This window comes from Callospermophilus lateralis, unplaced genomic scaffold, assembly GCF_048772815.1.
Source record: "Callospermophilus lateralis isolate mCalLat2 unplaced genomic scaffold, mCalLat2.hap1 Scaffold_122, whole genome shotgun sequence".
NCBI classification, from domain to species: domain Eukaryota; kingdom Metazoa; phylum Chordata; class Mammalia; order Rodentia; family Sciuridae; genus Callospermophilus; species Callospermophilus lateralis.
Window position 1 is genome coordinate 3,838,901 of NW_027512409.1, and position 12,924 is coordinate 3,851,824.

The window sequence follows — 12,924 nt, forward strand, 5'->3', positions numbered from 1 at the left end:
AATTTTATATTTACTATTGTATTGAAAATTATTTTCCAGTTATTAATTTTTTCACCTGGTGTGGTCACCATTGGTATGAATATTTCAATGACATAATATAAAAAAATATTTAAAAGGCCTGGGATTTTAAACCAATCTTTTGACTCTGAACAGTATTAATCATGAACCCAGCCTAATTCCAGTATAAGAGTGGGAGACATCTTGTCAAAAAGCTATAAAAAGTTTATTTTTATTTTCTGTAAGAAAACTAAAAATTCTTTTTGGCCTGACAATATTTTGATGTTTTAAACATATTTGGAATTTCTACCTGTTCTATGAATTCAAATATGCCTGGCTATCCCTGACCAGATAACAACCCTCTCTAAAACCTTACTGGTGTCTCATAAATCTTGGCTCACACTGACCAAATAACAACTCTCTCTAAATCTCAGTGACAGCTCATAAATTCTAATGTCTGGAATTGAATTTATTCCCTACCTTGAAATGTTGAGACATTTAGATCCTTAACCTGCTATCTGCCTTTGTTTTATGCTTATCAAAATCTTGTTAGATGTATAGTACCTGAGACACCCACCTTCTTTGTAACATTTTGTGCTGAAAAGACTTTTTCCTGAAGATTAGGGGGTGATCTCTAGCATGGAGTTTTGTAAGAGACAGTTCTGGCCAGCTTTTGTGTACACAATACAATATTAATTTAATTTAATTTCAAATTGGAGTTGGTGGTCTTTTCTTTGTGTTCTGATTCAACATTAACCTACTTTTTAAACATCTTTTTAACTAAAACCAAAGAACAAAACAAAACTTCTGTAAATGAACCAGATGCATAATAATAACCATTCTTTATTAAAAGCACTGTATTCATTATATAAATAATATAAGCTTAAAAATAAAAAGATAGCTCAAATATCAAGGGAGTTTAGAAGTTAGAATTTTTTTCTTTCAGAATATAGGTGGTAAAATAGGTAGATGGAACATGTGCTGGGAGAAATCAAAAGTCTTTGCAGAGGAGGCAGCAGAGATTTGAGTCTTTCTCAGGTCTATATTTTGCACAGAAGAGAAAATGTGAAGCATAACTATATCAAGTAATGTGCAAAAAAATCACAAAAATATTTATTATAAAAAATCATATCTACAGAAATGGTTTAAAAGAAGCAGTTTTTTTTCAGGAATAAACATTTGGACATGAATGGAAGTTTTGGTACTATTTTTAAGTAGTTTTACTCAGAGAAAATAATCTTTATACTATTTCTCCATTTTACTGGTTGGAATTAATTACAATTTATATATCTTCTAAAAAAGATACTGAATGCAGAAAAATATTAATTGCTCATGTTTAAATCAAGGTTTATTCAAGCTCTTTGTATATGCCTTAATTACTCTGTGTAGCAATGTAGGATCCATGTGTTATTTGTGACACTTTGTTCCCAGAACTCTGTCTAAAGGGAAATAGGTACAAGATGATTATCCAGGCAAAAAATATCTATCTAACATTATATTTTACTTTATACTTATTTATGTATTTATGTATACATATTATTTTTATTATTTAAAATCACACTTTGTTCTGAAACTACAGTGATACTAGTATATTTTAGCTTGAATTATTTGTGAGAAACAAACAAACTAAAAAGACATTTCTCTTTGTTGGCTGGTGATTTTTTCAACCTCAGGAGTCTCTTTCAGAATGGCAGAAATAGATATGTAATTCTCTAGTTTGAGGCAGACCCATCAAACTAGATGATGTTTTGCTTCTGCTTTCTATCTTGATCACTAGAAACATACCTTTATATTCACATGGAACATTTTTGGAATTCTGTTTTGTTAGTTCTTCTAAAAAATTAAAGGAAAGTGAAAAAAATGCAGGAAAGATAAATAATTAATTTCAAACAATTCATTTTTAAAATATTTTTTTTTCAAATTACCAAAAATTCTGAAAAGTTAGAAAAGTTAAAAGCCTTAGAAATAACCTTAGACAATTTTCTCTTTTGCTCAGAAGAATAGACTATATCTCTGACTCATTCCTCTCTAGAATTGTACTGTGTGCAAATATGAAAAAAAATGTGCTAAGATGCCCCACATGGCTTATAAGTTTTAAAATCCTCACAGGGGCTCAAATGTGCCATTTTTCTACTTTCCAAGTTACAAAATATGAAATTTGTATATGTAACAAACATTTACAAAACTGTAATTCAAAATTACCTACAGTATAAAAAAAAATTGAAGAACTGACCCACTGAACATTAATCATAGGGACTTATAATATTGAAGCCATTATATTAAATGTCTTTTTATCATTGTCACAATTTTCCATGTTTATATCATGAATATATTAATCAAAATTTTTACCCACTTAATAACAAATATCTTACTTTATATTTTAATTGTTTTTTAAGAAAAAAATAGTAGTAATTTATATTAATAATTTAATGTTCATACTTGTTAAAGTATGAAATATATACTTTAAAAGCTATGGCTATCACAAGTGAAAAATCAAGCCTAAATTCTTCTTAAGATTGGGAGCCATCTCTTCACACAGGCATGAAAAGTTACTTTCTGCTTCATTATAAATTACTATGATTTCTAAACATGCTTGAAATGCCTGCCAATGCCTTAAATTCACCCATGTCTGGTTTTCCCTGATGAGATAACAACCCTCCCTGATAATTTAGTGATGACTCATAAATTCTGGCTTTCACTGACCAAATGACGACCCTCTCTGAAACCTTAGTGGTGCCTCATGAATTCTGATGTTGTGATCTAAACTTACTCCCTAAGTGATGAACAATTTTAAACCACTCACTTTCTACCTGCTTTTGTATTATGCTTGTAAAAATCAGGCTTGTTTTCCCTGATAACAACCCTCCCTGAAACTTCAGTGATGATTCATAAAGGGCTCTTTGGTCTCAGATTCAAAATACATGATCTGAAGCCCTTTCCAATCAAGAGCATTTTGTGGGAACTGTCTAATCCTGTTTGTTGTTAGGGAGGAGGAGGGTGAGCCTTCACTGTTACTTCTTATCTCCTAAGTCCTCTTTTTTTGACATTTTTTTCAACTTGAATCTCACACGTCAGAGTCACAGGTTGCTCTACTGTGCAGAAACCGAGGATCCCAAGCAGGCCCAACTCCAGAGAACCAGGAAATGTTGAGTGTGCATTGGTCCAGTGAGGGAGGCTGGGGGAGAAAGACTATTTTTTGGAACCACAAGACTGGCTGTGGTGAAAACAGGAGCTAGCAGATTGCGACTCTGGGCAGTCTCTTTAGGCTTAAGTCCTCCACTGGGTCACTATGACCTCAGTCCTACTGGCCAACCAGGTGGGGAACATGTCAGTGGAAGAGACTCTTTGCTGTCTTCCTTAGCTTAAAAGGCATCCTCAGTCTACCTAAAATACTATGAGTCAGGTGTGTTCCTGCAGCCCAGTATCTTACCAGATGCTGAAGATTGACAGGTGGAATAATTATCAAAATCAAATCTCCAGAGGCCATTTTATTGAAGGAAAGGAGCTGTTGTTTTGGGGCACCTAATTTCCTCTTGAGCCAGCTAATTTTTATTTTGACTTTTTTTTCTACTTTTTATTATTATTATTATTATTATTATTATTATTATTATTATTATTATTTAGATAGTTAGTGTCATTAAGTAAATCAGGTCTAATATCAAGTAAAAATGAAGAATGAACATTATATTGAGAATGGAGTCCAGGAAAAAGGGGAATTGGTCCAGAGTCCATTCCAAGGAAATGTTAATGAAGCAGCTCCCAGCAAACAGAGAGATGCTAATCCAAAAGCCCTTCCTTCCCAGATTACTGCTTCAGCCCACCTGTCCCCCAGCCTTTACGCCTTCCCATGTACATTCCATCACTGCAAGATAACAGATGATAGGACAGAAATTCGACAGGAATGCAGGAAAGCTGAAGGAAGAACTTAGTTATAAAAAAGAGAAGATCTTGCCCTTTCATGGATTCCTCCTCTTGGGTCCCCTTCTTCCTCTGGAGAGAAGTCTTTTCTACTGTCCCTTAATAAAGCTTCAACATTCCACTCTAAACTTGCCTTGGCATGCTTCTCTGATATTCAGCATTGTGGAGGCAAGGACTTGTCACCGGTAAACAGCACTAATAGTAGGTTTAAATTTATTTATTTATTTATTCATTTATTCATTTATTTATTTATTTTTAGAATTTTAGTGTTTATTTATTTATTTATTTATTTTTTAGTTTTCGACGGACACAACATCTTTGTTTATTATGTTGTGCTGAGGATCCAACCCAGGCTGCACTCATGCCAGGCGAGCACGATACTGCTTGAGCCACATCCACAGCCCCGGTTTAAATTTATTTTAAGAAAGGTCATAGATAAATTGCTGAGATTATTTTTGTTGTGGTTGATTTATCTAGACTTTGCTATCACAATAACGCATACAGGTTTTACATACAAATGTATTCATATGGGGATTTTATTTATATTGTGATACTTTGATGATTATTGTAATATTATGATTTCTCAATATATATGAATACTAGGCCATGGTAAGTTCTTTTTTTTCCTCTTATAATTGAAAAGTTTTTTGGTTAAAGTTACATATAATTTTGTAGATTAATTTAAAAAATTTATGATTTGGTTACTTATTTCATTTAAAGTAAATGTTTTTGATTTTTTATTATTGCATTATTGTTGTATTTAATAGTCAGGATTGACATAATCATAAAACATGGAATATAATTTGCTACCCATCAGTATCCAGTAGTTCCCCTTTCCCTATTCTCCCCCTCTCCCTATTTTATTGTATATTTATTTATAGTTTTTTTAAAATTATTGCATTATAGAATACACATAAAAGTAGACTTCACTGTGCTATATTTATATTTGTACATAGCAATTTTGGTGACATGTATTGGGGATTAATTTGGGGGAAAATTATCACCTTTATAATAATGAGTTTTATCATCTATACATGGGATGTATAATTCAGTTTTTTATGTGCTTCTCATAATTTTTATTTTCTTATAAGTTCTACATATTTTGTTTCTAAAAATTTACACATGTAAAATACCACTTTCATGAGGCACCTATGTAAATTTTATACATAGTGTTTTATGCTCTTTTTTAAACTGGATATGTTACAAAATGTGACTGGCCTAGTGACCTTTTTTCCAACAGATTATTATTTATCTCTTCCAAGATGTGTATTGTATTGAGCCACGCCCTTGGACTTAAAGTGTTTATATGAGTACCATTGCGTACTTATATGTTATCATGGTCACATATGCTCTAATTTCACTAAGTCTCTATGATGGGGAGTATCATGTATATTCAATAGCAAAATATTTTCCACAAAGAGATACTAATTTAAACTCCTTTTGAGTTAATTATTATTCATTTGTTCTATATGTTCATCAATATTATTAATTTTTCCCAAAATGGGTTTTTATTTTGCATATTTTAATTTCTAAAAATTTTGAAGTTTTAAATCTAATAAACATAACTCACGTATAAATTTGCAGTTCAAATTTTTGGCCTTTATATTTTTTTATGATTTCTGGCTTAAAAGATGAGAAAATAAATCCAAAAATGCAGCTAGAGTTTGATTTCAACAAAAAGAAAAAGGTTTAAATTATTTTTTAAAATTGCCTTTTTTATCCTCATTATTTACTATAGGTTTCTTGTGTGACTGTAAGTGTAGGTTATTTAAAGTGGATTCTAGGGCTTATCTTTGGAACTTACTACAGGAAAAATAAATAAGAAATCTCTCAACACTATGGCTGCAGGAAAATGAGTAAATTTCCTCAAAATCACATGGTAATTAAATTGTTAAATGACATATTTGCTAAACATCCACTCCTTAAGGAATTTTTTTCTTAAATATTTATGGCAGTGAATCATGAATTCTATTATCTGGATTTTGGTGTTTAATATAAAATCATATGGAATAAAATTTGGCCAATTCTAGAAATATTCATACATAATGTGTTGCTTACTTAATGACATGCTGAGGAGATAGCAACTAATGAGCATATTTATTTTTAGAAATAGTTACTTTTTTGCTTTTCAGTTTCTAAAAGCCTTTTAGATTTATTTCCTTACTGAGTCTCTCAGGGCCACTGATGTGTATGTTTTTTTGTTTGTTTGTTTGTTTTGTTTTTTTTTTTTTTTCATTTTTTAATCTCCAGGCATTTACCCTTCTAAGAAATCTGTCTTGGGAGCTCTGTTTCTGAAGAGTTTGTTAGCATGAAAAAAAGTATTTGTGTTGCCCCTGAAATGTATTCTCAATGCACTCTCTTCAAAATGGAAAGAAATAATATTTCCCCAGACTGACATCCCTGTGTCAGGAGCTAACAATACATTGATGGTCTTTGAAGAAATTTCATACAGCTCTGTCTCTGGGTAGTTTTATGTGAGCTGCTGAATTGCCATTTAGTATACAAATACCCATGTTTTTATCTGTACTGTGGGAATAATTTTAGAGGACACAGATGAATAATGCTCTTCATGGAGGCTATGAATATCTGTATGTTCTGTAGTGCACAGCTGACAAAGCCCCTGGAAGACACTGTGCAGATACTAATTGGTTAACGATTATCTGCCACTCACATAAAATTTATGTCAAAAGCTTGTAATAACCTTTTCACTTTAGGCATCCATGTCATCCACATTCCTGAGTATAAAAGTTTGAATCCTTTTTTTCTGAATTCCAGCATCCATTTCTTTTGTGCTTCAAAGTGGCACAAATAACTATGGGTTTTTGTCTTTCTTTTACACTGTGTTTCTAATAAAAATGTTCTCTGCTCCAAGTCTCTATTTTCCATGACCACCTATGTTTAGAAAATGACATAGAAAATTGTATTTGATAATTTATAAAGGAGAGTTGATAATACTTCTGGTTCATGTCTTTCTTCCTTAGAAACTGAACAAGAATTATGCTTGGTCCTGAAAAGGGAGCAGCATAACCTATCAAATATATAGGAAAAAATGTTGTTTGATTTTATATTCTCTTCTAAGAATTGTCTGTTCAGATCCTTGGCCCATTTGTTGACTGAGTTGTTGTTGTTATTATTATTATTATTATTATTTGCTTAGATTTTTGAGTTCTTTATGTACCCTAGAGATTAGTACTCTGTCTGATGTGTGAGAGGTAAAAAATTCCTCCTAGGATGTAGGCTCTCTCTTCACCTCACAGATTGTTTCTTTTGCTGAGAATAAACTTTTAGTTTGACTTCATCCCATTTATTGATTATTTGTTTTAATTCTTGTGCTATAGGTGTTTTGTAAAGGAAATTGGGGCCTAATCCTACATAATAAAGATTGGAGCCTGCATTTTATTCTATTAGATGCAGAGTCTCTGATTTAATTCCTAGGTTCTTGATACACTTTGAGTTGAGTTTTGTGCATGGTGAGAGATAGGGTTTGTTGGAAAAGCTATATTTTCTCCAGTGCATGTTTTTGGCAACTTTGTCTAATATAATTGTGATTTTGTTGGTTAGTCTCTGTGACTTCTATTCTGTACAATTTGTCTATCAGTTTGTTTTGTTGCCAGTGCCATGCTGTTTTTGTTAACATTCCTCTGTAGTATAGTTTAAGGTCTGGTATAGTGATGCCATCTGATTCACTCTTCCTGCTAAGAATTGCTTTAGCTATTCAGGGTCTCTTATTTTTCAGATAAATTTTATGGTTTCATTTCTAATTCTATGGGGAATGCCATTGGGATTTTGATTAGAATTGCAGAAAATCTGTATAGTGCTTTTGATAGCATGGTCATTTTGATAATATTAATTCTGCCTATTCATGAGCAAGGTAGATCTTTCCATCTTCTAAGGTCTTTTCTAATTTTTTTTTCTTTAAGATTCTGTAGTTTTTCTTGTATAGATCTTTCCCCTCTTTCATTAAGTTGATTCCCAAGTATTTTTTTTGAGGTTATTGTAAATGTAGTAGTTTTCTTCACCACCATATGTACCCTATCTTTTGTATGTAAATTTTTAAGCTTTGTACTTTTTATACATTTCAGTATTATTTATTAATAACTTATATTCAGCATTTAATGTGTCAATATGTTATGTTTTATGAGTAAAGGGATAAAATAGCATTTTATTATCACACTGTTTTCCCAATATCCTAGCATCTTTCTTTGGATTGAATGCCATTTTTTCTCTTCCCTGCACTGCTATCTTCATTATGCATCACTGCCTTAATAACAAGAGGCTTATTAAGAGTTTTGTTTCTGTTGTTGTTTTCTGTAGTTCCACCATTTATTTTATTATGAGGTTTACCCTGATTGATTTAAATTCATAGCATCAATCATGTGGCATCATGATATTTTCATCAGGAGTATACTTTATGTACAACAGTGGATATAGCAACTATCTTAGCCAAACATCTAGATTCTTGTCATTATACTCAGAGAAATGAAAAATTGCAGAATATTCTTAGGATAAAATTTCCATCAGAGTGTATTTCCATCAAGTGAGAAATCATTATATATGCATATATTTGAAATTATATACTATATAATTAAAATAATTATTTTTTGTTGTATTTTCAAATTTGCTACTGCTTTTTTAATTGTATCTGCTTTTTTATATTTGTACTGGAAATTGAACCCAGGTGTGCTTATCCATGAAGCCACATCCTCAGTCCTTTCTGTATTTTATTTTATCAGTCTTGCTGAGTTGCTAAGTGCCTCACTAAGTTGCTCAATACAATATATATATATGACAATATTATATATAGTATTGTCTTCGAATTTATGATCCTTTTTCCTCATCCTTCTCAGTCACTGCAACTACAGTTGTCCATCACTAGACCTTGCTCATTTGCTTTTTAAAAGCACCAACATTGATATTGGTAACTCTCTCTGTGTTATGTTCATCTTTAATACCTTCTTTTTTTAAGAAAGAGTGAGAGAGAGAGAATGAGAGAGAGAGAGTGTGAGAGAATTTTTTTAATATTTAATTTTTTTTAGTTCTCGGCGGACACAACATCTTTGTTTGTATGTGGTGCTGAGGATCGAACCCGGGATGCATGCATGCTAGGCGAGCGCGCTACCACTTGAGCCACATCCCCAGCCCAATAGCTTCTAATTTTGCTCTTTTGCTTAAGATTTTCTTTACTTTTAGTTTATAAAATTTACTTTTCATTGGGATCGAGGATTTGATAATAAATTCTTAGACATTTTATGACTTACTAATTTTTTCTGTATGTTTTATTTTCAACCTCAGGTTTAGTTGAATTTTAATTTTTGCAGCTGTATAGAGGTCTAAGTGAAACAATAACTTATTTGGATATTGTTTAAAGAAATGGAAAGACAATTTAACCCAGGTTTTTTACTGTACTGTATATACCTGAAGGACATAAAATCAGAATGCTACATTGACTCAGCCACACTAATGTTTATAGCAGCACAATTCACAATAGCTAAGCTACAAAACCAAACATTCAATGAGGAATGTGTCCATTCAATGATGACAAGAAAAAAAAGGTTGCTTATGTACACAATAAACTATTAATGAGCCATAAAGAGGAATAACTTTTTGATATTTGCCAGTAAATGAATGGATCTGGAGATGTTATGCTTAGTAAAACAAACCATTTTTTTGAAACTGAATGTTTAAATTTTTTTGCTGATATGTAAAATCTAAAGTTCATAAAGTGGGGAAGGGTAAGAAAACAAGAACAGTAGACTGCACAGTGGTAAAAATAAATAAATAAAAGGGAAAGAGATAGAAATATTAAAGATATATATAAATCCTACCATCATAGTCAACAACAAGAACAGGATTCTAATTAGGATAAGATATATCCCATGCTTACATAATATCATAAAAATTGATTCTACTCTCAGGTAGAACTAGAAAGAACCAAAAAATTTTTTTAAAAATTATATTTTTTGAAAAGCTATATGTATATTCTATTATAAACATCACAAAACATATGCATCAATCAAATTATAAAAATATAATATATATATTATATATATATGCATATATTATTTTTTATGTTAAAAATTGTTAAAATTATAAAACAGAAAATACAAACAGGATTGTTTTTGTTATTTTATTTTAATAACATTCATAAATACCATATAATGTTTGAACTTAAATTCACTATTAAATATTTCTATTAGGTGGTCTGTCTACCTTGTTACATTTCAAAATTTCTCTTTTACCATTGGTATTGGGATTACTAGGGATCTCACTACATATTCAGAAAAGCCAGCTCTATCAGAGAAATAAAAAATTAGATTCTACACTTTAGTAAATCTCTGATTAGTGGTTGTACAATTAAAATTTGAGGATTCCCTTTTATAATTACAAAAATTTTCTCATGTGAACAATATACATAATTTAGATCATGATATAAAAAAAATCAAAAAAAATATATTTTTGTGGTAATGCCTGAGTTTTATATTGTGTTTCACAAATGTGGAATATATATATACTTTTTTGAACTTAAATCACTTTTTCTGCAGAAATAGATAATAGTATCATTTTGTTCCAAAACACCACCTACATGATAGTCTACTAACTCGCATTTTAACTTTATTTACCTTACAGACTGTGCAAATGTTCTTATGGTCAATGTGTTTTTTTATTTATCTATTCTTTTTACAGTTACTGTTGTCATTCAAGGATATAGACATTGATTTTACTGAAGAGGAATGGGAATGCCTTCAGCCTGCTCAGAAAAACTTATATAAAGATGTGATGTTAGAGAACTATAGAAACTTTGCCTTCCTTGGTAAGTTTAATTTCCATTTAAAATTTTTAATTAATAGTTATTATTTAATGTACTTCTGTTGTATCTTCTGGGAACTTCTCTGTAAGAATGAGTTTCAGGTTTGTGTTTCAAAGAAAAAGGGCATTTTTAGTACAGATAATTTACTCTTTAATATATATTGTTACTCTTTAATCTCTCTCTTTCTTGGTATGTTATACATTCTCCACTTTAGATAAGGAGTTCCTAGCACACTTTAGTGATGTAAACTCTTGTAGCCTACACAGAGCAGGGGACTCAGCAAGACATTCAAATGGAGAAAACCAATCTAAAAAAATGTTGGTAGAGTAGTTATTTAGCAGAAAAAACATTTCAGAAGGTTAGGTTTATTTCTTTTGATTTTAAATATTGAACACATACTGCCCTACGTTTATCACATTTTTAAATTCTTTGTGATCCTCCATTTTCTTCTATAATGATGTCCCAGTTTATTTAGATTAACTATCAAAACTTTGTTTTATTGTGAGGGCCAGCATGATGTGTTACAAATCTTCTTGTGAGGAAACCTGAAAAGGAGCAAAGAGAAGAGAGAGACTCAATCTCAGTGAAAAGAAAAAAAAAACTAGCCACTCCTCTTCATGGCTGTACATAGTATACCCCAAAATTTCATAGCTTCTGTTGCAATGACTGCATTTTAACCTAGTATTATTTTAACCTCAAGTGTTAGCTAACCAATGTAACATACAGTTAATACAAACATAGGGTCTCTTCTCCCAAAGGAAATTACCACAGAAACTATATAGTGCACCTGTAAAGTTGTCTTAATAGCTTCAGAGAGAAACTGCTGGGACTTACAATTGTGGGACTCAGGGTGCCAGTTTCCTGGCACCTTTTCAATTTCCAAGGTCAGAATACCTAAAGCCCACCCTCCTTTTTTAAGGCCTTTTGAGTAAATAATATTCCTTATCTCCTTAATGCTGGTGGGGGCAAAAAAAAAGGGCAGCCATAGACAACAGCAAGTGCCAACATCAGTAAACATCCACCTATGAATATTTTTTGACACAGATGAAATTGAGTAAACATTAAGTTAGCCAATCCAACAAGTGAATCATCAATCATCTTGTTGTACCTTATTAATGATATCTTTAAGGAAATCTAACTCTTTTAAAATAAAATTACTATTTTCACTTAAATTGAAGGAACACATGTTAATAAACTTCTGATATCCATTATGATATAACAATACCAGACAATCAATTGCAATCATGAATTTTAAGTATGACGTGACAATGTTGTTTTTGTTGTTCATTAAGCATATTAACAACCTTGGAGGCATGACTAATACTTTTTATGATAGCATAGGTGAGTTTCATTGTAGTTTTGTAAGCCCAAAGAGCTAGTCAGGGAAACCCACTAAGGAAAATATTAGAGCATCAAATTCTGCCTTAGAGAGAAGGTTCACTGAATTATCACAGTTTTTATCAAGAAGAATAGACCTTTTATGAATATATTGTGCAGGATTGTGACCTATTAAATACTATGTGGATGGTAAGGACACAGTTATTCTGCTAACACAACAATGAATACCATGAGACATTTTTTCAGTTATATAACGATTTCATCCAAGTGAGTCAAGATATTGTAATGGGTTGTAGAAGTCCAGGATCTAACAGTACTGAGTTTCCCACAAGTGGTGTACAATAACAGAGCAAATCATTAACAGAGTTTTGTGTGAGTTTAGCAACCAAAGCAGTAACTAAGTTATCCATAGTGCATTCTAACCTATTTGAGCCAACTCCTTTTGAGCTGAGGTTATTAATAGTTTTATATCCCCCCAAGTATCTGTAATTATAGTATTCTGGGTTCCTCTTTTAATGTTTCTCCTCTTTTGAGGAGAATGATTATTCTCTTGTTTGAAGGGACTCTTCTCTTCCAGGGTTAAATGAATTTTATGAATCAGCTTGTCAAGTCCCTGATATACATTTAAAATTGCTATATTTCATGCATCAAAAAGAACATGTTGGCATAAGTTTAACAGTCCATGCTTTTCCCCACGTGATCAAAGGCATAGTACCTTGCCATGGTGATAAAGTGGAATCTTATATATCTATATCTATCTATCTATCTATCTATCTATATATAGATAGATAGATATAAATAGATAGATAGATAGATAGATAGAAAAATAATGGCTGTTTGAGAATAAAATGCCTATTCAATGC